Source organism: Mustela erminea, chromosome 14 (assembly GCF_009829155.1).
Source record: "Mustela erminea isolate mMusErm1 chromosome 14, mMusErm1.Pri, whole genome shotgun sequence".
NCBI lineage: Eukaryota > Metazoa > Chordata > Mammalia > Carnivora > Mustelidae > Mustela > Mustela erminea.
The window spans coordinates 71,427,339-71,451,833 of NC_045627.1; the positions used below are offsets into that span (position 1 = coordinate 71,427,339).

The 24,495-nt window shown below is 35.0% G+C and overlaps 1 pseudogene; it reads right to left on the minus strand.

Annotated features, from left to right (window-relative positions):
• Window positions 1–4,948: 4,948 nt before the first annotated feature.
• Window positions 4,949–5,396, minus strand: LOC116572838 (annotated as a pseudogene).
• Window positions 5,397–24,495: the final 19,099 nt, after the last annotated feature.

Here is a 24,495-nt window from a genome sequence, read left to right on the forward strand (position 1 = left end):
TCATCCTTTCTGATGGAGGCATAATACTCCATAGTGTATATGGACCACATCTTCCTTATCCATTCGTCCGTTGAAGGGCATCTTGGTTCTTTCCACAGTTTGGCGACCATGGCCATTGCTGCTATAAACATTGGGGTACAGATGGCCCTTCTTTTCACTACATCTGTATCTTTGGGGTAAATACCCAGTAGGGCAATTGCAGGGTCATAGGGAAGTTCTATTTTTAATTTCTTGAGGAATCTCCACACTGTTCTCCAAAGAGGCTGCACCAACTTGCATTCCCACCAACAGTGTAAGAGGGCTCCCCTTTCTCCACATCCCCTCCAACACACGTTGTTTCCTGTCTTGCTAATTTTGGCCATTCTAACTGGCGCAAGGTTATATCTCAATGTGGTTTTAATTTGAATCTCCCTGAGGGCTAGTGATGATGAACATTTTTTCCTGTGTCTGATAGCCATTTGTATGTCTTCATTGGAGAAGTGTCTGTTCATATCTTCTGCCCATTTTTTGATATGATTGTCTGTTTTGTGTGTGTTGAGTTTGAGGAGATAAGAAATGTTAGCAAGGATATACAGAAAAGGACACCTTTGCACCCTGTTGGTGGAGGTATAAGTTGGTAGAGCCATTGCATTGAAAGTATGGAGGTGACCCCCAAAATTAAAAATAGAATTGCCAGAGGCACCTGGGTGACTCAGTGGGCTGAAGCCTCTGCCTTCGGCTCAGGTCATGGTCCCAGGGTCCTGAGATCGAGCCCTGCATTGGGATCTCTGCTCAGCAGGGAGCCTGCTTCCTCCTCTCTCTCTGTCTACTTGTAAATCTGTCAAATAAATAAATAAACTCCTTAAAAAAAAAAAGAAATAGAATTGCCATATGATTTGTCAATCCCACTTCTGGGGTTTATGTACAAGGGAAATGAAATCAGTTTCTTGAAGAGATGTGTGAACTTCTATGATCATTACAGTGTTATTCATACTTGAGATCTGCTAAGAGAGGAAACATTAGGTGTTCGACACACACAGTAACTATGGGGTGATGGATGTCAATTAGCTTGACTGTGATAAGCATTTCACAATGGAAACATATTTCAAATTTCACATTTTAAATATACAGTTATATTAAAGGTATATATACAAATACTTTTTATTTGTCAATTTTACCTTAGTAAAGCTGGAAAAAATAGTAAGAAACCTCACAAAGAGAAAAGGACACTGAAGTTTCCAGAAACTAGCCCAGGGGATGAAAAGCATTAATTACTATGAATAAATGAATAAGCTTTGCATGTCTCATAGGAATTTCCAGTATGAACATCCTAAATTTATGCTAAATATTGAATATTTGATAAATACACTACACTGTATGTAACTTAAAGTCTTAGTGTATATTGTGGAAATATTTTATAACTCTGAGAAATGGGGAATACTAGTCAGATAAATTCCACATAACTAATAATTTTAGAGGCTTTATGATAAAAGAACTGGTTAAAGAAGCTACCCTTAACTTTACAGTAAGATTTTTGAAGTCAGGGACTATCTCTCATACCATTTCATATAAATACATATCTAACAGTGTTAGCATTTTTTTTTTTTAAAGATTTTATTTATTTACTTGACAGACAGAAATCACAAGAAGGCAGAGAAGCAGGCAGAGAGAGGAGGAAGCAGACTACCTGCGGAGCAGAGAGCCCGATGTGGGGCTTGATCCCAGGACCCGGGGATCACGACCTGAGCCAAAGGCAGAGGCTTTAACCCGCTGAGCCACTCAGGTGCCCCCAGTGTTAGCATTTTGAACAGTAATCAAAGATAATTAATGGGAAGTCTTTCAACTATGGGTTACAAGTTGATGCAAGAATGGAAGGCTATAGGCTTCATGAAGGCAGGGACCAAGTTAAATTATTACCTTAGGACATGGAAAATGGCAGATATACAAAAGTGAGTACTGAATTAATTATTTGGTGTTTTTAGCCTACTGCAGAGAACTTAAGAGACCTGCTAGTTAACATACCTAAAAAAATTGGCTCTGTAGTATTTTAATAAAACTTGATTTGTTAACAACTAAAGCACTAAACCAGAGACTGGGAATTACAAGCAAGAAATTCCAAAATATGGATGAATATTGTCATTAGTTAGTTTTACCTGCTCCTAGATTCTTAAGTCCCTAAGTTAAGGGTCCAGTGATTAAGCCTAACACCGAGAGAGCAGGGAAGAATATTCCTCCTATGCCAAGGAGAAGAGATTGGTGGCTATTTCTTGACTATTAATCTCATTTCTTTAGCATAATGCCCATGTGAATCTTCATCTGTCTATTTAGGTTCTTTTCCAAATGTTCCCACACCTCCTCTAGCAACCATTGGTTCTTTATATATATATATCTATTTAGAGAGATATATAGATATATAGATATGATTCTGCTTTTTGTTTCTTTTTCCTTTTTTAGATTCCATACATAAGTGAAATTATGTGGTATTTGCATTTTTCTGTATGACTTATTTCACTTAGCATTAAAACCCTATAGGTTCCATCCATGTTGTCACAAATAGCAACATCCTACACGTCTATCAACATATGTGTGGGTAGCTTCCATATCTTGGCTATTATAAATAATGTTTCAATAAACATAAGGGTGCATATATCTTTTTTGATTAGTGTTTTTGTTTTCTTCGGGTAAATGCTAGTAGTGGAAATAATGGGTCATATGGTAGCTCTTTTTTACTTTTTTTTTTTTTTAAAGGTACTCCATACCACTTTCCGTGGTATCTATACCTACTTACATTCCCACCAACACTGTGCAAAGATTCTTTTTTCTTCACATCCTTCCCATCACTTGTTATTTCTTGGCTTTTTGATTCTTGCCATTCTGATGGCTATGAGTTGATATCTCATTGTGGATTTGATTTGCATTTCCCTGATGATTAGTGATGTCGAGCATCTTTTCATGTGTCTGTTGGCCATCTGTATGCCTTTGGAAAAATTCTTTATATCTTTCAGACATCAGCTCTTTATCAGGTGTATCATTTGCAAATATCCTCTCCCATTCAGTAGGTTGCCTTTCTGTTTTGTTGATGGTTTCTTTAGTTGCACAGAAGTTTTTAGTCTGAGGTACTCTCAATTGTGTTTATTTTTGCTTTTGTCATCCTTGTTCAAGGAGACAGATACTCCCAAATATTGCTAAGACCAGTGTCCAACAGTATAGTGCTTATATTTTCTCCTAGGAGTTTTATGGCTTCAGGTCTTATATTTAAGTCTTTAATCCATTTGAGTTTATTTTAGTATATGGTGTAAGAACATTGTCCAGTTTCATTCTTTTGCATGTAGCTATCTAGTTTTCCTAATAGTATTTATTAAAGATATGATCTCTTTGCTCATTATATGTTGTTATGTTTCTTGCCTCCTTTGTCATAAATTAATTGGCATATAAGTGTAAATTTATTTCTGGGCTCTTTATTCCACAGATCTGTGTCTATTTTTGTATCAGTATCATACTATTTTGATTACTATAACTTTGTAGTATAGTTTGAAATCTGTGATTATAATACCTCCAGCTTTGTTCTTTGTCAAGGTTACTTTAGTATTTGGGATCTTCTATGGTTCCATACAAATTTCAGAAGTATGAAAAATACTATTGGTATTTTGATAGGGACTGCATCAAATCTGTAGATAGTTTTGGGTAGTATGGATATTTGTAGAATATTTTTTCAAATCTTGAGCATAACATATCTTTCCTTTTTTTGTGTGTTATCTTCAATTTCTTTCACCATTGTCATATAATTTTTAGAATATAAGTCTTTCACTCCCATAGTTAAATATATCCCTGGGTAGTTTATTCTTTTTGACACAATTGTAAAAGAGAGTGCTTTCTTAATTTCTCTTTCTGCTACTTTGTTGTTAGTGTATAGAAACACAACAGATTCCTGTATGGTAATTCTGTATCCTACAACTTTAGTGAATTTATTAGTTCTAATAGTTTTTCAGTGGAGTCTTTCAGGTTTTCTATATTAAGTGTCATATCATCTGCAAGTAGTGATAGTTTTACTTCTTACCAATTTGGATGTCTTTCATTTCTTTTACTTGCCTGATTATTGTGGCTGGACCTTTCAGTACCATGTTGAACTAAAGTGACAAGAGTGGACATCCCTGTCTTGTTCTTAATCTTAAAGAAAAAACTTTAGGCTTTTTGCCTTTGGGTATGTTAGTTGTTGGTTTGTCATATGTGGCAAACGCTGAGGCATGTTCCCTCTAAACACAATTTGTTGAGAGTATTTTAATCAAAATAGGTGTTGAATTTTGTCAAGTGCTTCTTCTGTATCTATTGCGATGATTATATGATTTCTACTATTCATTTTGTTGTATGATGTATCATGTAGGTTGACTCCAAATAGTGAATCATCCTTTATCCCTGGAATAAACCAACTTGATTGTGGTGAATTATTCTTTTAATGTATTGGTGAATTTGGTTTGCTAATATTTTGTCAAAAATTCACACATCTATGTTTATCAGGAATATGGGCCTGTAATTTCTTGCCTTCTTTCTTTCCTCCTTCCCTCCCCTCCTTCCTTCCTACCTTCCTTCCTTCCTCCCCACACTAGAGGAAGTGGTTTTTATTGATGAGTTATCTCAAGAAACCAAAAGGGCAATGTACCCTTTTTCAGCACACCCCTTCCCTCCCGGGGGTCTCTCTGGATCCCTCTGTGGATCTCACAGTATTCCACCTAGGGAAGGGATTTAAATTGCCTTTTGACTTTCCAAAGCCCCAGTCTTTCCTCTCCTAGGTATAGCTTTGAAATTCAGTAGCACCAGTGTGGTGGTGTTTTCAGGCAATGCCTGCTGTGGCTACTCAGTAACAATTATGGGAGGGATATGGGGGAAGTATTTATATTAAAAGAATGATGCACAGAAAACAGAAATGTAACCCATCAAATGTCTCTCTGTCCTACCTCAGTGGCTTGATCTTTTACTGGTTACATTTCTCTTTATGCTAAATCATGCCCTTCTGTATTCAATCAGGGATTTTCATTACCCCAGAGCCATGAGGTGAGCTAGTTCAAGCTTGGGCACATTTCTGGCCCACAATGGCTTAAAATGATCAGTGGGGTATATTTTGCCACCCCTGTACATCTCTCTTGTTTTCCCATCTATCTCAGGGACTGAAATTTCTGAATGGATATATGGTATGAATGTCAAATTTGATGTGAAGCTCATATTTGGGGCTATCAGTGTAGCAGCATTTTCCAAACACCAAGTCCCTTCTTTGTTGTACTCCAACCCAAACCAAACATTGTTTACATTCTTACTATTATCTACATACCAAATAAAAGACTGATAGTCCTCTTTGAGTTGCTGTACCCACAACTCCCAATCTTAGATCCAGTGTTAGTCTTCAGAATTGGGATAGTTGGCATGACACACCAGGTGATTTCATGTATTATCTTGGACCAAGGTTCTAATTTTCTCTTTGTGTGTGTCTTTGTCTGGATTTGGTATCAAAGTAATGCTGTGCTCATAGAATGAATTTGGAAGCACTCCTTCCTCTTCATTAAAAAAAAAAAAATAGTTTAAGAAGGATAGAAAAAAAAAAAAAAAAAAGAAGGATAGATATTCTTCTTTACATATTTGGTAGAATTCACCAGTGAAGCCATCTTGTTCTGAACCTTGGGTGTTTGAATTTTGATTCAATTTCATTACTAATATTCAGGCTGTTTTTTTATATTTCTTTCTGATTCAGTCTTAGAAGATTCTATGTTTCTAGGAATTTATTCAATTCTAAATTGTCCAATTTAGTGGCATAAAATTTTTTGGAGTAGCCTCTTATAATCCTTTGTGGTGTCAGTTATAACTTCTCCTTTTTCACTTTTTGTTTTATTTGAGTCCTCTTTTATTTCTTAATTAGCTTGGATCAATGTTTATCAATTTTGTTCATCTTTCAAATATCTGGACTTGGGTTTCATTAATCTTTTCTCTTGATTTTTAGCCTATATTTTATTTACTTATGCTCTGATCTTTATGTCCATCTTCCTGTTACCTTTAAGCTTTGTTCTCTTTCTACTTCCTTTGGTTGTGAGGTTAGATTATTTACTTATTTGAGATTTTTCTTTTCTCTTGATGTAGGCCTGAATCACTATGAACTTCCCTCCTAGAATTTCTTTTGCTGTGTTCCAAAAATTTTTGAGCCATTGTGTTTCTGTTTTCATTTTTCACAAGGTCTTTTTTTTTTTAAATTTACTCTTTGACATGTTTGTTGACTTGTTTGTTGAGTAGCATGTTGTTTTGCTTGCTTTTTTTAAAAATTTTCCCCCTTAAAGTAGATTTCTAGTTTTATAATGTTGCAATAGGAAAATATGCTTGATATGATTTTAATCCTCTTAAATTTATTGGGACTTGACTTGTGGCCTAATATGATCTATTTTAGAGAATGATCCATATGCACTTGGAACGAATGTGTATTCTCCTGTTTTGGCATGGAATATTCCGTATTTATCAGTTAAGTCTATCTGGTCTAATGTATTGTTCAAAATCATTGCTGTCTTATTGCTTTTCTGTGGGATGATCTAGCCATTGATATAAAGGGGTGAAGTCCCCTACCATTATTACAGTCAATATCTCCCTTTATGTCTGTTATGACTGTTAATATATTTTTATATATACAGAAAATACATATTATAATATGTAACATGTATTTATATTTTTTATAAATTATAAATTACAATCATATATATTTATAATTTATATTTATGTATATGTATACACACGTATTTAGGTATCTCTATGTTGGGTACATAGATACTGACAATTGTTATATCCTTCTTTGCATTCTGCCCTTCATCATTATATAATGCCCTTCTTGTTTTTCTTGTTAGTATTTGTTTTTGTTTTTGTTTTTAAGATTTTATTTATTTGAGAGAGAACACGAGAGAGAGCGAGAAAGAGGACGAGCAGCGGGGAAGACAGGGGGAAAGGGCAGAGGGAGAGAGAGAAGCAGAATTCCTGTTGAGCAGGGAGCCCAATGCAGGGGTCCATCCCAGGACCCTGAGATCACAACCTAAGCCAAAGGGAGACAGGTACCCAACGGATTGAGCCACCTAGGTGTCCCTGTAAGTCTTTGTTTTGTAATCTATTTTATCTGATATAAATATTGCTACTTTGTTTTGGTTTTCTTCCATTCACATGGGATTTTTTTTTTCCATTCCTCCACTTTTTGCCTATAAGGGTTGTTAGGTCAAAATTGAGTCTTTTGTAGTCAGCATAAGATGGGTCTTGGGTGTGTGTGTGTGTGTGTGTGTGTGTGTGTGTGTGTTTAATCAATTCAGTCACTATGTCATTCGACTGAAGCATTTAGTCCATTTACATTCAAAGTAAATATTGATAGGTTTGTACTTAATGTCATTTTGATGATTGTTTTTTAGATTTTGTCATTCTCTGTTCTTTTCTTTATCCCTTTCTCTTTTCCCTTGTGACTTAATGACTTTCTTTATTATGCTTGATTCCTCTCTATTTTCTTTTTTATATCTGTTACAGGTTTTTCCTCTTGTGATTACCATGAGGTTTATATATAACATCATATGTATAGATATGAAAAAAACAACAAAATCTTAGCAATTTTTATTTATAAGGCTGCATATATTATTTATCTTCTTGTTTGAATTATTTATATTGTATATACACTTTATGCTTAAACATCTATTTTGGGTGGTAAATTTAAAATGAAAAACATTGGCAATATAGGTATTTGAGTTTCACATCTTCATTTTCCCCAAACTGTTGTCAATATTTTGCTCAACTAGTAACTGAAGAAATGATAAAGTTTCTTTTTTTTTTAAAGATTTTATTTATTTATTTGACAGAGATTACAAGTAGGCCGAGAGGCAGGCAGAGAGAGAGGAAGGGAAGCAGGCTTCCTGCTGAGCAGAGAACCAGATGCAGGGCGCGATCCCAGGACCCTGGGATCATGACCTGAGCCAAAGGCAGAGGCTTTAACCCACTGAGCCACCCAGGTGCCCCGAAATGATAAAGTCTCTTAAACAAGAATGTTTAAAATAAAAATCCATGAAAAATGGAATTGCTACTTTTCTTTATAATACTATCTCATGCTATCTCATGGTGAAATAATTATAACAAGTTATGGAGAATTTTTGTTTTGTTTTGTTTTTGCTTTAAGATTTTATTTATTTATTTGACAGAGCAAGAGATACAAGCAGGCAGAGCAGTAGAGGAGAGGGAGAAGCAGGCTCCCCACTGAGCAGGGAGTCCGAAGCGGGGTTCCATCCCAGGACCCTGGGATCATGACCTGAGCCAAAGGCAGTCACTTAACCAACTGAGCCACCGAGGTGCCCTGTTATGGAGAAATTTTGAACAAATTATGTTCAGTTAGTTCCACAGGCTATTGTCTATATCAACCTTCACCTCTGAATAATGCTGGCATAGAGATTTTGATCTGGAGGTATAGACTGTGAATTTCCCCCCTTTCATGGTGAATTGCCACCAAGATATGAGATTAGAGTTTTACTCCACCCATTATATGATATACTATTTTAGCAGTGTCTATAAAATACCAATAAAGATAAGTCTCAATAGTATGCCAAGATAAATAAAAAGCTTAAAAGCTCCTTAATAGCTTTTAAGGAGAGAGAGATTTCATCAAAGCCCTGAGACTTACATGTTTGCTATGAAATTGAACAGAAGGTAGTCTTAGACCATTTAATACATATCCTAGGCAAATTGCTTAATCCCTCCAAGCCTGAGTTCCCCTCATATATAAAATGGACAGTAATAAACTAACAGTGCTATCATAAGGATTAAATGACTAATCCATAAAAACTCTTTGATAATGCCTGACACATAGTAGGTATTTCATAAACATTTTTTTAATGAATTCCTGAATGTATATGGCAGATGCTGTTATCTTAATTTTACAAGTTAGGAAGTTGAGGCTCAAAGAGTTTAAGAAAATTAAGAAATTAGCAAATATCTCAGAATTCATGAGTGACAGAGCTGTGTTTGTACCCAAGGCCATCTGACTCAAAGCCCGTAACATAACACCTTCCCCTATTGCTTTGGGTTTTAGAAAATCTCAAGTAGTGTGATGCAGATCTCCCTATGCCATTTCTGTAATAAAAAAATATTCATCTCTATCTCCCTCATTTTCCATATCTAAATGCATTGTACCAATGTAATAACTTTGTTTTTAGTAAAGTAATTGAGCAACATCTATGTGACAGACAGCATATGAAGCACTGCATAAGATATGACAAGAAAGTAAACAATATCTCTTTATAATTAAGTGCATGTTCTGTACATATATGTAATTTTTCTTTCCTATGGATTTGTAAGTATTAGAATTTTTCCTCAAGAATTTTCAAAGAGGATTTGAAAGAATAAAAAAATCTAAGATAGCAAAGCAATGCAATCCCTCCCCAATTGATAATCAAAAACCTTCTAGCAAAGCAAAAATGAAAACCGGGGCATGGGGGGCACAAAAAACAAAACTTTTATAATAATAAACTTAGGGAAGGTTTTGGTATGAGGCATGAAACCAAGTTATGAACAATACAAGAACAAATGCAAAAGTGTGTATACTGTATATAATGGTGTTCTTACTAATTTAAGTAATTTAATACAATTTTTAACTATTTTTAACAGTTCTAAGCTCAGATATTTCTCATTCTATTTTTATAGAAGGCATTAAATAACCTAAATATAATATATTATATTATATATTATAATATATTTAATATATAAAATATTGTATATTTTATAATATTTTATTCAGCATGTAAATATCTTCCTTTAATACCTAAAAACTCGTTAAAAATATTCCATATTTACACAAATCCAGGAGCCATACGAACAGAACAAAAACTTGTAAAGGATTTTTTTTTTTTTTTAGACATTGAGATCCTTTGGATTTTAACCAGTTGAAGCAACAGAAGGGGAGAGAGAACTCTAAGACAGATACTGTCTCTGCCTTGGGAAGTTTGCAGTCTCTATTAGGGACAACAGATATTGCACAGTAACTAGAAGTGTACAACAGAAATGAGGATGAGCTTACACATACGCATGACAAATACACTCAATCTTTTCTAAGGCAAGAATGCTTCAAAAAATACAGAAGAATGAGTAGAAATGAACTAGGAAATTGCTACATTAAAAAATGGGAGAAAGTATGTGTGATATGGAGAAAGCTGCTCTGGATAAATTGAAAACAATCCGGGCATGTTTCTACTGATGGGAAAGAACAAAATATATATGAGGAAGTTAAAGGAGTCTCCTGTGGTTAGCAAGTAATGACTGAGGAGGAAACGAGACTAGAGAAATGAGCAGGGATTATTATGAAATCAAAGGAGCTAATAATGTGTTCAATAGTATATGACAATAATGGTGAATGTTCAGCCATGTTTATGTTGTTATATTTATTATTTATTCTGCCATTCACTTAAAATTTCATGTCTCATTCACAATATAAATATATAAATAATTCATGATTATAAAGAAAAATAATTTCCTCTGAGTTGGTTTTTATAGGGAGTTTAAAAAAAAAAAAGAGTTCATGCTGAAATAAGAGAGGCCTCTCAGGACTGCACCCACGGTTGTGACTTTCCAGCCAGTTTCTGTGCAGGCAAGAAAGTCAGACTTTCCTGTTGAAAAAGCTGAACCATTTCTTCCAATATGAAGTATTGTTTCCAAACCTTATTCAACAGCCTTGACTCTGAGAAACAAAGTTTGTTTTACATTAATTTCTTTTCACTGAGAAAAGACAATAAACATATGAACATGTTACATGATCAAAACTATTTTCAAATATTGATGATGTATTTTATAGTTGTTTTTTTTTTTTTCTGGATAACAACAACAAAAAAAGTACTCTTTAAAGGACATATGTATGTGTTGTATTCAGATCTCAGCGAGGTGATTGCCAAGAGTCATACCTCTGCACAACAAAAAGTACTCTTTAAAGGACATATGTATGTGTTGTATTCAGATCTCAGCGAGGTGATTGCCAAGAGTCATACCTCTGCACAACAAAAAAAGTACTCTTTAAAGGACATATGTATGTGTTGTATTCAGATCTCAGCGAGGTGATTGCCAAGAGTCATACCTCTGCAGGGAAGAACAATAATTGGAGTTGGTTAGGTATATGAATCCCATGTTTCCTAAATGAAGAATTGGAAAGTCATGCCAACAAAAATAAAAAGCAGAAAAATAATCACCATGTCTTTAGTAGAGAAGGAATGACCTGGAGAATATTGGAAGCAATCTTGGTTTGTGAAGCAATGACTGGGAAAAGAGAGAGAAAGTATAGATTTTCATTAAAACATTTTAAAAAATCTTTGGATATCTATTTATATACTTAATATCTGCCTATTTATTTGTAATAGAAATCTCAGAGCCACACAGTTTCCTCCTGATGGCTGGGTTTTAATTTTGCACACAAATATCTGGCAGACTTGTTTAGAAAATCCATTGGTATTCAGAAATAGAAGGACTCATCCTTAGGCTTATCTGGAAAGCAAAATTAGTGACTTGTACCAAGTTGAGATGAATGTGGAGACCCTGAACTGCCTTTAAGTCATAGGGCAGGTGGAGGGAAGACTGGAATTCATGAGCACAGCAGGGATCCATGGGCAACCTTGGCTCTGCTGAAGAGCCTCACTTACTCATAGTGATTATTTCTTCCTTACTTATAATAGAAGTAATTGATGGTATGGTTTTGTAACACATTTTTAAATGCCATATATTTAGGATTTTATTATTATTTTACCTAGATATATAGGTATTAAGTTCCACAAATTAAGTGAGAAGGGTAAGAACTGCAATTTTCCTGAGCCTCATGGGAAACCACAATATAATGAAGGAAGCCTGGAGATGTAAATTTGGGTCAAGTGGTAATTAATTAAAGCATGCATGTATGTATGTCTCAATTTAAAGGAGCTCATCCTCTAAAAGTCTATTCTGAAATTAAAAAAAAAAAAACTAGGAGAGCTACATAATTTTTAAAGTATTAAAAAATACTTTAGTAACTGAGTATTTTTAAATCCTTTAGCCTTTTGGTGTAGGGACTTCTTAGTAGTAATCATAAAATTAATCACCAGAACCACACTATGAAGTAGATAACTTGAAACTCATTTTACAATGTCACAAATCTGAGCCTGAGAGAATTTAGAAATCATGCTTCTGTTCACTAATCTGATAGGAAGTGGATTTTCTTCTGGATCAAACCCTTAAGCTTCTCATCAGGACTTGGGGGGAGGGGAGCATTGTAAGTCAAGTACACAGGGTGTGAAATTTTAAAATTTAAAGAGACACTCGTTCTCAAGGTCTTGCATGTTCCAACCCTACACTAACATGATTCTAAGAATAAATTCCCCCTTAAATTTTTCATCAGTCCTGCTCTCCCTAAATCTACTGGAAGTGAGGAGACTTCTCATCCCCATAATTACACAAAAGATGTTGGGAATCTTCTGTATTCAAACAATTTTAAGGGTGTGATTCAGTACAGATTTCTAACCAATGTGCCCACCTCCACTCAACCTCTCCAATCCATTTTCCACAAACCTGTCCCAGAATATTTTTGAAAAGTCCTATCGTATCATATCTCTTTCTGCTTACAGATTTTTCAGTATCTTCTCATTTGAGTTAAGAATGAGCCTAAAATCCTTCATATGGATATCAAATTTCTGCTTATTTTTTTTTATCAACACCAGTGTAAAGTAATCATTACTAATGTAATGAACTCCTACAGACCTCAGGGCCTTTGCCTTAGCTGTTCTTCCTGTAATTCTTCCACTTCTTTTCACACTCCACCAAGACTCATCATTGAAGTCTTAGAATCCAGTTCTTTTTCTTAGAGATGTCTTCTCTTTTTTAAAAAAATAGCTTTATTGAGATATAATTCACATGAGATACAGCTCACCTACTTAATATATAATTCAATGATTTTTAGTATATTCACATGTGTGTGCAATGCCTATATTCCCACATCCACCCCCAGCCTTAAACAACCACTAATCTTTTTGTCTCTACAAATTTCCCTATTACGGAATTTCATATCAATAGAAACATACAATATATGGGCTTTGTAGCCAACTTATTTTATTAACATAATGTTTTCAAGGTTCACTGGTGTTGTGGTATATGTATTTTATTTTTATAAATGTATCATAGTCCATTGTGTTAATACAGCATGTTTTGTTTGCCCATCTGCCTATCAATCAACATTTGGGATGTTTCCATCTTTTGTCTCCTATGAGACATGCTGCCATAGTCATGTATAAGATTTTGCCCAGGCATGTGTTTTCTTTTCTCTTGGATATATACCTAGAAGTTAAATTGGCCATTTGTATATGTTCCTTGGAGAAATATCTCCTCACATCTTTTGCCCATTCTTAATGTAGTTATCTTTTTATTATGTTGGTGTAAGTGTTCCTTACATATTCCAGATATAAGTCCCTTATCAGAGATGTGGTTTGCAAACATTCTCTCTCATTTTATGGGTTGTGTTTCTACTTTCTTTGTACCCTTTGAAATTCAACATTTTTAAAATTTTGATTAAGATCAATTTATCTATTATTTTCTTTGTGTTTTGGGGGGACATAACTAATTCTTTGCCAAATTAAAAGTCAGAAATTTAAAAAGCACCTACTTTATACTATACAGGGAAATTGTTATATGGAACAGTAGGTTTTTTTTTTTTTTTTAAAGATTTTATTTATTTGTCAGAGAGAGTGAGCGAGAGCGAGCACAGGCAGACAGAGTGGAAGGCAGAGTCAGAGGGAGAAGCAGTCTCCCTGCGGAGCAAGGAGCCTGATGTGGGACTCAATCCCAGGACGCTGGGATCATGACCTGAGCCGAAGGCAGCTGCTTAACCAACTGAGCCACCCAGGCGTCCCTCGAACAGTAGGTTTTTAACACAGTTGAAACTTGCTTATTTTGTAAGGATGCTGGGAAATGGATAAAGCAAATTGTATTTTATTTGATAAAAATGTTGTGACCAGAGGTTCATAAAAACATAAACCTGTATTTCTTCTAGGAGGTATAGTTTAACATTTAATTTGATGTTCATCATGACTTTAGAGAACATAATAACTTATTATCTGCCACATTCCAACCTCCATTATTTCTGGTGAGAAGTCATCTGTTAATCTTATTGAAGTTCCATTGTAAATGATGAGTTATTTTTCACTTGCTACTTTCAAGATTTTCTCTTTGTATTTGACTGTGAGCATTTTTACTATAAGTTATCTGTTTGTATATCCCTTTGTGGGTATCTTTTTTGGAGTTTTTTTTGAGATTCCTGAACATATAGGTAATTCTTTATAAAATTATTCTTATTTGGGTAGTTTACTACCATTATTACTTTAAAAATTATTTTTAACAATCCTTTATCTCTCCTTTCCTTCTGCTCCCATTATATACATATGAGTGTTCTTGGTGGTGTCTCTGAGGCACACTCTTATTTCTTCATTGTTTTTTCTCTTTGTTCTTTGGTGTGAATAACCTCTATCAGTCCACCTTCAACTTCACTAATTATTCAGCCAATTCAAATCCACTTCTGTGCCCTTCTAGTGACATTTTTAAAATTTCAGTTATTTTATAATGCCCAACTCAATTTCTTGTTGATTACTGTATTATTTCAACTGTTTCTTAGAATATAAATTTCTCTACAAATGAATCTGATCAGATTGTATCTCTTTTGAAGGAATTGTTTCTGAGATCCATGTCATTTATTCTTTCACCAGGAGGCCTCTTTTCAGCTGTCTTATTTCCCAGTTCTCTCTTGCAGAGTAGCTGGCCTACCATCTAAATTGTATCTTCATGAGATCCATACCTTTCACTGCAACCTCCCTGTTCCTAAAAGCCCTCTTAGGTTGAATTTCTCCTAACTTCTACTAATCTTTTCCAAAAAGAACTGATTTCATTTGCAAAAGAGCTATCTTTTTTGCTACCTCTTCCTTGTTCTCAGTTACCTCCACTTTAGTAACTGAGAACTCAGCAGGAAGGCAGTCAAAAGCCTGAGGTCTTTTAGCTTGCCTCTCTGGCATGGATCTACTACCTATAAACCAGGAGGCAATGGTTAAAGGGGCCCCAGAATTTTCAAATTACCATACCCAGGGAAGAATCACCAGTTCATTAGTGGGAAGGGAATGAAGAAGGGATCTCCCACATCTTAAATGTACTCACTCATAATTTAGCCTCATTAGTAGGTCGTTGTGATAGGATAATAAATGCTGAAGTCTTTTTCCTCCTGGGAAGAAAACTCGGACTTGGAGCTGTAGGGGATAGGGTATTCTATATTCTTGCCTCCAGTGGTCTGGAGTGGTCTCTGCATTCCCAAGCTAAAAGTGCGGTGAGGAGAGAGTAATCTGTTCAAATATCATAGACTCTTTCCTTTCCTACTGAGTTTTCATAGAGTTCCTTAAATAAATATTTCTTCATGTGTTCTTTGCTTTCAGTATCAGTGGCTTAAAAATTATTTTTTTCTCTCCAGTATAATTTACATCAGTGTATATTAGTTTTAACAATATAGTGATTCTACAATGCTGTACATTTACTTAGTGTTCATTACAAGTATACTCTTAATGTCTTTCAACTATTTCACCCATCACTCCATCCACCTCCCTTCTGATTTCTCCAAGGAACTAACAGCAGCTTTTTCTCTAAAAATTGTTTTTTGGGGCGCCTGGGTGGCTCAGTGGGTTAAGCCGCTGCCTTCGGCTCAGGTCATGATCTCAGGTTCCTGGGATCGAGTCCCGCATCGGGCTCTCTGCTCAGCAGGGAGCCTGCTTCCCTCTCTCTCTCTCTGCCTGCCTCTCTGCCTCCTTGTGATCTCTGTCTGTCAAATAAATAAATAAATAAAATCTTAAAAAAATAAATAAATAAAAATTGTTTTTTGGTTTTTGTTTTGTTTGGGTTTGGTTTGGTTTGGTTTGTCTCCTATTTGCATTATTTGGTTTTGTTTCTTAAACTTCACATATGAGTGGAATCATATGGTATTGGTCTTTTTCTGACCTATTTCACTTAGCATTTACTCTCAAGAACCATCTGTGTGAAACAGCAACTGGCAAGATTTCAGTCTTTTTTAAGGCTGAGTCATATCCCAGAGTGTGTGTATGTTGTGTGTTCATTTTCTTTGAGCAAATACACAGTAGTGGAATTACTGGATCATGTGGCATTACTATTCTTCGCAATATTTTCAGAAACCTTCATATTTTTTACCACAGTGGCTGCACTGATTTACAATCCCACCAACAGTGTATGAGAGTTCCTTTTTCCTCTGCATCATCACCAAACTTGTTATTGTTTGTATTTTTCACTGTAGCCATTCTAACAGGCATAGGGTAACATCTCATTGTAGTTTTTATTTGCATTTCCCTGGTGTTGATGATATTGAGCATCTTTTCATGTGTCTGTTAGCCATCTTATGACTTCTTTGGAGAAACTTCTGTTCATTTCTTCTGCCCATTTTTAATTAAATCATTTGTGGTGTTTTAGTGTTGAATTATGTAAGTCCTTCATATATTTTGGATAATAATCCTTTGTAAGTCGTTTGCAAATAACCTCCCCTATTCAATAGGTTGTCTTTTAGGTTTTTTTTTTTTTTTTCAATTGTTACCCTTGCTATGCAGAAGATTTTTTCTTTTGATGTAGTCCCAATAATTTATTTTTGTGTCTATTCTTTTTGCCTTGGGAGATATATCCAGAAAAGATATTGCTACCATTAATGTCAGAGACATCACTGCTTGTGTTCTCTTTTAGGATTTTTATGGTTTTAGGTCTTAAGTTTGGGTCCTTAATCCAATTTGAATTTATTTTTGTGTATAGTGTAAGAAAGTGGTCCAGTTTCATTTTTTTTGCATGTAGCTGTCCCGTTTTCTCAACACCATTTGTTGAAGAGATTGTCTTTATCCCATTGCATCTTCTTCACTGCTTTGTCAAAGATTGATTGACCATAAAATCATGGGTTTATATTTGGTCTCTCTATTCTGTTCTATTGATTTTTGTGTCTGTACCATACTATTTTGATTACTACAGCTTGGTACAACATCTTGAAACCTGGGATTGTCATATTTCTAGTTTTGTTCTTCCTTTTCAAGATTGCTTTGGCTATTCACAGTTTGTTATGGTTCCATAAAAATTTTAGGATTATTCTAGTTCTGTGAAAATGCTGTAGTATTTTGATGGGGATTACATTAAATATATATATTGCTTTTAGTGGTATGGACATTGTAACATTATTTGTTCTTCAAATCCATGAGCATAGAATACCTTTCCATTTTTTGGTATCATCTCCAACTTTTTTTTCAGTGTTTTATAATTTTCAGAGTACAAATCTTTCTCCTCCTTGGTTAAGTTTATTCCTAGGTATTTTATTTTTGGTGCAACTGTAAATGTGATTACTTTCTTAATTTCTCTTTTTGCTACTTATTAGTAGATAAAAATATAACCAATTTCTGTATATTGATTTGTATCCTGTGATCATATTATTTATTGATCAGTTTTAGAAGTTTATTGTTGTTTTCTTTAGGGTTTTCTATATATATAGCATCATGTCATCTGCAAAGAGCAGTGCAGATGACTTTTATTTCCTTTTATTGTCCTTATGCTATGGCTAGAACTTCCAGTACTATGTTGAATAAAAGTGGTGAGAGTGGACATCCTTGTCTTATTACTGTCCTTAGGGGAAAAGCTCTTAGTTTTTCCCCATTGAGGATGATGTTTTCTGTGGATTTTTCATATATGGCCTTTATTATGTTGAAGTATGTTCCTCTAAGCTTCCTGTGTTGAAAGTTTTATCATGAATTGATGTTGTATTTTGTCAAGTGCTTATTTATGTATCTATTAAAATGATCATATGATTCTTATCTTTCCTCTTATTGATGTGATGTATCAGGTTGATTGCTTTGTGAGTATGGAACTACCCTTGCAACCTAGGAATAAATCCCACTAGATTGTGGTAAATGTTTTTGTTTTGTTTTTGTTTTGTTTAATGTATGGTTAGTTTCTGTTTGTAGCATTTTGTTGATGATTTTTGCATCTATGTTCATCAGAGATTGGCCTGTGATTCTCTTTATGTGGTATCTTTATCTGGTTTTGAAATCAGGATAATACTGGCCTCATAGAGTGAATTCGGAAGCATTCCCTCCTCTTCTATTTTTCAAAATAGTTTAAGAAGAATATTAACTCTTCTTCAAATGTTTGGTAGAATTCACCTGTGAATCCATCTGATCATGGACTTTTGTTTGTTGGGAGTTTTTAGACAATTGATTCAATTTTATTACTGGTAATCAGTTGGTTCAAATTTCATATTTCTTCCTGTTTCAGTTTTGGGATGTTGTATGTTTCTTGGAATGTATCCATTTCTTCTATTTTGTTGACATTTAATTTTTCATAATATTCTCTTATAATCCTTTGTATTTCTGTGATATTGGTTGCTTTTTCTTCTTGATTTGTGATTGTATTGATTTGAGCTCTCTCTTTTGATGAGTCTGTTTAATTTTTTTTTTAATCTTTTCAAAGAATCACGTTCTGGTTTTATTGATTTTTTTTTAAGTTTCTACTTTGTTTATTTCTGCTCTCATCTTTATTATTCCCTTCCCCTTCCTTATATTAGTTTGAGGTTTTATTTGTTCTTCATTTTCTACCTCCTTTAGGTGTAAGTTCACATTATTTGCCATTTTCTTTTTATGAGAAACCTGTATTGCTATAAACTTTCCTTTTAGAACATCTTTTGCTGCATCTGAAAGATTTTGGACCATTGTATTTTCATTTTTGTTTGTCTCCATGCATTTTTTGATTACTTCTTTGATTTCATGGTTTACCCATTAATTGTTTAGCAGCATGATGTTCAACCTCTATGTATCTGTACTCTTTCTAATTTTTTTCTTGTGGTTATTTCTAGTTTTATAGCATTGTGCTTGGGAAATACGCATGGTATAACTTTAATCTTTTCAAATTTGTTGAGATGTGTTTATATCCTCCCTACTTTTATTGATTTACTGTTGATGACTTCCTTTATGATTGTTATTAACTCCTTATTTATTTGGGTGCTCCCATGTTGGGTGCATAAATATTTACAATTGTTATATCTTTTTGTTGCATTTTTCACTTTATATAGTATCCTTTTTTGTCTCTAATTACAGTCTTTGTTAAGTCAATTTTGTCTGATGTAAATATTGCTATCCCAGCTTTCTTTTCACTTAAATCCATCCATTCACTTTCAGTGTGCATGTGTCATTAGGTCTTAAATGAGTCTCTTGTAGGCAACATATAGATGGGTCTCTTTTATTCATTCTGTTACATGTCTTCTAATTATAGTATTTAGTCCATTTATATTCAAAGTAATTACTGATGAGTATGAACTTGTTGCAATTTTGTTATGAGTTTTATGTTTGTTTTTTCATCTTGCCTGTTCCTTTCTTTTACTCTTTTCTCTCATAGTTCTCTGGCTTACTAAAGTGATATACTCGAATTCCCTCTCTTTATTTCTTGCAGATGTATTACTGGTTTCAGATTTTTGGTTACCATTAAGTTTATATATAACATCTTACACATATACCAGCCTATATTAAAGTGATGGTTGCTTAAGTCTGAACTCATTCTTTACTCCTCCCCTACCCAGTGTTTTAAGTATATGATGCCGTACTTTACATGCTATTATTTTGTTAATCCCTTGACTGATTTTTATAGACTTAATTTTACTGCTTTTTGCTTCTTAGCTTTCTTACTCCTGCTTATGGTCTTTCCTCTCCAAATAATGTTCCCCTTTTAACATTTCTTATAGGGCTGGTCTAGTGGTGATTTCCTTTAATTTATGTTTGCCTGGGAAACTCTTTATCTCTTATATTCTGAATATCCTTGCTGCGTAGAGTATTCTTTGTTGTGGGTTTCTTTCTCTCGGCCTGTTGAATATATCATGCCACTGTCTTCTGGTCTGCAATGTTTCTGCTGAAAAATCAGCTCATAGCCTATGGGGTTTCCTTTTATTGTAATTGTTCTCCTTTATTATTGTTGCTTTAAAAATTCTCTTTTTACTGTTTTTTGCCATTTTAATTATTACGTGTCTTGGTGTGGACCTCCTTTGATTGATTCTTTTTTAAGGGGCTCTCTGTGCCTCCTGAATCTGGATTTCTGTTTCCTTCTCCAGATTTGGAACATTTTCATGTATTATTTCTTCAAATAAATTTTCTTCCCCAGTTTCCCTTTCTTCTCTTTTAGCATTCCTATAATGTGAATGTTAGTATACTTGATGGTGTCACTGAGTTCCCTAAGTTTATTTTCATTTATTATTATTTTTTTTTCTGTCTGTCCAGTTCAGTTTGATTGCTTTCCATTACTTGGTTATCCAGGTCACTGATCCATTCTTCTTCCTCCAGTCTACTATTTATTCCATCAAGTGTATTTTTAATTTCAGGTATTCTTCATCTCTCATATTTTGTTTTATTTTTTCTTTGTTGAGGATCTCACTAAAGTCCTCCACTCTTTTCTCTAGTCCAGCATCTTTATGACCATTACTCTAAATTCTCTATCAGGTGTATTACTTATCTCCATTTCCTTTAGCTTTCCTGTTCTTTCATTTTGGACATATTTCTCTGTCTCATTTTGTCTAACTTCCTGTGTTTGTTCCTATGTGGTAGGAAATTCAGCCATGTCTCCTGCTCTTGAAAGTAGTGGCCTTCTGAAGGGAACCTGTAGTCCCCTGTAATGCAATGACCTCTGTTCACCAGAACCTGGTGCTTCAAGAGTGTATTCTATGTATATTTTATGCACCCTATTCTTGTGGCCACTTTTACCTTCATGTCTTAAATAGCTCTCTTTGCTTGTTTTGGACAGGCTTTAGTCCCTATCTAATGTATTCCTATTCAGTTTTCTTCCTACATATTGTCATTATGGCATAATTATAGACGTTTATAATAATGTTTTAATGTTAGCCTTCTCAGTTAACCCTGTCTTCTTGAGGTTAGAAACTGTGTATTTTATTCCACAACTATATCACTATTGAATAGTACCTGCCTCCTCAAACACTTACTGAGTGAGTAGATGAACATAGTTAATAGGGTGACTAGACTATTGTTTACAAGAACTTGTGTATGTACAGAAGAAGAGATAGTAGCAATTTTAAAATGAGTCCCTGTTTTCAAACCTGTTAGATAGGGTGGATAATGACCATACTGAGTAAAATAGAGAATACTGAACACAGATCATATTTGTGGTGAACTCCTTTAAGCCTGAATACTGAAAGGCATTTTGCATTATAGTTGGGCTTTTTTGTGGAGGGGGGAAAAAGTTCTTATTCACAAGAGACCAGGATGAAACACCAGTTTTTAGAAGACCCTGGTTGGGACAAGAGGAGTCATTTTGGGGGTTCTATCCTAAGAAAGCTGTTCAAGACAAAGGGCCCTTAGACATTGAAGTCTCTTGGCTTACACAGCCACTATGCCATTGGGACATTCAGAGAGCTACATCATTTGGTTTGGTCAGAGCGTTAGAGCCAAGGGACAGAAGTTGGGACTCTGGATAAGAACTGGAAGACAGGAATGCTGTCTAAATTTAGGACACAAACCAAAGGACCAGGAGTAGGTCAAAATAAGATTGTGGTTAAGAATGTCAATAATTTGGAGCACCTGGGTGGCTCAGTAAGCTAAGTGTCTGACTCTTGGTATCAGCTCAGGTCATGATCTGAGGATTGTGGGATCAAACCCCACATCAGACTCCACACTTTGTCCAGAGTCTGCTTGAGATCTTGAGATTCTTTCCCCATTCCTCTCCCTCTGCTCCATCTCCCATCTGTGCTTCCTCTCTCTAAAATAAATAAATACAATCTTTTTTTAAATGTCGATTTCTGAATGTAAGTTTGGGAATGCAAAATAAGAGTCCCATCTTATGTGACCCCCAAATCCATCAGGGGCCTGAACAGAACAATAAGGCAGAGTAAGGGAGAATTCATTATCTCTGCCTGTCTTTGGGAAGGGACAACATCTGTCTTCTACTGCATTCAGACTTAGATTCAGACTGGAGCTTACTTACATCATTGGCTCTCCTGGTGCTGAGTCCTTCAGATCTTTTAGGTATTTTAAGTGACTCCAGAATAGGACATTAGAGGCTCCTGGGCGTCTCAGTCAGTTAGGTGTCTGCCTTTGGCTCAGTTCATGGTCCTAGGGATCAAGCCCCACTGAGGGCTCCCTGCTGAGCAGGGAGTCTGCTTCTTCTTCTCCCTGCCCTCCCGCTTATGCTCTCTCCCCCATCTCTCTTTCTCTTTCAAATATGTAAGTAAAATCTTAAAAAAAAAAAGGGGGGGGAGTAGGACTTTAACCAATAAATATTGTGCCACCACTACACAAAATATAGAATTAGGAAAAGAGGGGTCAATAGGATGGACCCTTTTCTCATGTCACTAATAGTTTATAAAGGAAAATGACCATGAGAAGAAAAAAATCACTTAAGGCTCTACCCTCAGTACCTAACAAGGCAATTAGAAGGAAGTGCTATAGTATGGAACACAGAGTAGAAATCCTGTATAGAGTAGGAAGCCTGCTGATGTATTACTTCAACAAACATTAATTAGTCACACTTCTCTGGGTTCTGTGGTAGGAGCAGCTGATATATTAATGCAAAAGATACATATGGCTCCAGACCTTTTGGAAATTCCTATCAGCTTATAAAAATAGTAAATATTCAAAAATGCATATATGCATTTTTGAGAACAAGTATGAAATGGCATAGCAAAATGTAAGCTCCTAAGAAATAAACAAAGATCTGGTTTATTTAGGATCATAATTTTCCCCTTAGAAGTAATAAGTTTTAATGTAAAAGATTTGAAGGGACTTGCTAAATGAAGGGGAAATCTGTGGTTTTGAAATAATAGGTCAGGTGAGTTTTCTGGGAAAAAGAAATGCCTAGTGCCTAGGGACTAAAGTGAAAATATGTTTGGTTCATTCAAATAACAGGAAAAATGAGCAATGTGATTGGTATGTAGGAGAGAGAAAGAGGGAATATGGTAGGAATGGAAGAAGAGAGGATGAGAATTAGCATCAGGGAGTGGTAAGCAGGAGATTTGTGGAAGAAACAAGGTTTGAGGTTTAATGCCGTATTGAATGTTGTCCCTAATATCATGAGGCTGGGTAAACCTTGACTGACTCTCATCCTTGGGATAAAAGCATTAAATTGTTTTCTCTTGAAACAACTCAAAGCCCAGCATTATTCTGTAAGCCAGGAAAATTTTATTCATGAGTTATATTCCACCCATCCTGAGAAAATTTCAAAGAAGCTTCTTGCAAAGGCAGAATATGAAGGAGATTAAATCAAAATGTTTCTCAGAGAAGGTCAGGTATGTGCTTATAAATCTTCTCGAGCTTCCCACATGAAAGAATATTTCAAACCATTTTCCTTCAAGTACTCTTGTTAAGGGCAATATTGTTCTTGGTGAAAGAAAGGCCCATAGAGGTTACAGAAGTCAGTTTCTACAATATCCAATTTTTCAAACCTCATGGAGAACTCAGTGAATTGCTTCAAACTTACTATTTCTAGGCACCAGTACACACAAGTAGGAAAAGGAGTTTGCATGGACTAATTTATTATTGTCCAGTGACTTTCCCTTCTCCACCCCCTCTAGGGAATACCAAATGGGAATGTCAGCATATATATCTAGAGAATTTTCCTCTTATAGCCCTTTGCAACAAGCCATTATTCTTTGAGAACCCTTAGAGCATCTCAATTGCCCTTGCCTTCCTAGAGGTGACAAGCTTTGCCTCCAGGCCTCTTGAATTACTTTTATAATCTTTTTCTTTTCTTTATCCAACCACAGTTCATAGGTTCTATGGTAAGAGTGTTTTTGCTTTGGAGGAATCTATGTCCTGAAGCAGCATGCGCTTGTTCTGATTAGTATATTGATAATATCCCTTCTTGAATATAAATGAGAACCTACATTTACTGTTTGCTCCTATTAACTACACCATTAGCTGTTTCTAGTTCAGACCAGAGGTTACTGCTGTGACCCAGGTAAAGAAAGCTTTGAGCTGTTAATTTAGTCCTCAGTTTGCAGAAGATGCTATTAATGAATTCATTACAATTGCTCTATTCAGATTTTTCCAGGAAGTTCAAAGCTTTCTACAGAGTTTCCGAAGTCATTTCAAGCTTGAAAGTATGTGCTGTGCTGTGGTGTTGATTAACATTGGAGGAGAGCCAAGCCTTCAGGATTTTGGTTAATTTCATTGCAGAAGTTAAAAACACCGTTCCCATAACTCAACCCTGTTCCAATAGGCAAGCTTGCTTTTCAATAATTACCTATACCCAGAAAGCACAATATCCACCTCTCAAAGCCAAACCACCTAAGTCTTTTTTTTTTCAGCATAACAGTATTCATTATTTTTGCACCACCTAAGTCTTTTACAAGTTCTAAGGGTCAACTTTTAATATAGCCAGGTTTTAACTTTTAAGTTATCTTCTTCTGGTGAAAGAAGAATAAAAGTTATTTGTTCAGCATTTACTTTAGGGAAATTGAGTACTGTATGA